This window comes from Pteropus vampyrus, unplaced genomic scaffold, assembly GCF_000151845.1.
Source record: "Pteropus vampyrus isolate Shadow unplaced genomic scaffold, Pvam_2.0 Scaffold14, whole genome shotgun sequence".
In the NCBI taxonomy this organism is placed as follows: Eukaryota; Metazoa; Chordata; class Mammalia; order Chiroptera; family Pteropodidae; genus Pteropus; species Pteropus vampyrus.
In genome coordinates, this window is record NW_011888795.1 from 3,597,608 (window position 1) to 3,598,512 (window position 905).

Here is a 905-nt window from a genome sequence, read left to right on the forward strand (position 1 = left end):
CTGAGGAACATAGATGTATATAGTCTGTTGGCAAAATTATACAAGTCACATTAGATGAAAAAAAATAGAATAATGTTGCTAAGTTAGAGTCCTATAGGGCAATAAAATTATGTATAAAGTTATCTTTTCTATAGGACAGGATTCATTTGTATTTTATTTTATTTTATTTATTTTATTTAGGTGAGGCAACCCTTGGCTGACCTCACAGATTGCAAGGACCTTGTCGGTTTACAATCCCTTATTTTTTTTATTTTTTACGCCTAAAGCACCTGGTCTTCCTAGATGGTCTCCCATCAAGTACTAACCAGGCCCGACCCTGCTTAGTTTCCGAGATCAGACGGGATTGGGCTTGTTCAGGGTGGCATAGCCATAGACTCTACTTGATTTAAAAAAAATACAAGTTAGTAGGTAACTTCTCAGAATCAGGGCCCTAATCAAAGGAACAAATTCCTAATTGGTTAAATAATTCCTAGGAAGTCCTGTTAGACAATACTCTAGTATTACAGTGCAAAGACATGCATTCATATTTTGCCTTCTTTCCAAATTTTGGCTTTCCCCGCCCCCTGACAATATAAAATTCTTTCATAATCTTATAAATCAACCATATTTCACTCCTCTTTATTCTTTCCCAGTCCCTAACATTTTTTATTTTAAATTTTTAATTCAAGATCAGATAATAAGAATCTCTAAATAATAAACAAGTTTACTAATTTTATACCTCACAAATCTTGACACCTAGAGATAAGGCTTTTCCCAAATCTTATTCTCTGATCTCTCCAAGAGATATTTGTGTATTAAAAATTATTTCTTCACTCTCTAGTTTTCTCTATTACTTTCCTTGCAACTCAGGGCCTTGATTCCTGTATAATTTTTGCACTCTTATGGTAAGTTTTTATGTTTCCCGC

The 905-nt window shown here is 33.7% G+C and overlaps 1 pseudogene; it reads right to left on the minus strand.

Moving 5' to 3' along the window:
- Nucleotides 1–257: 257 nt before the first annotated feature.
- On the minus strand, nt 258–375 carry LOC111734527 (annotated as a pseudogene).
- Nucleotides 376–905: the final 530 nt, after the last annotated feature.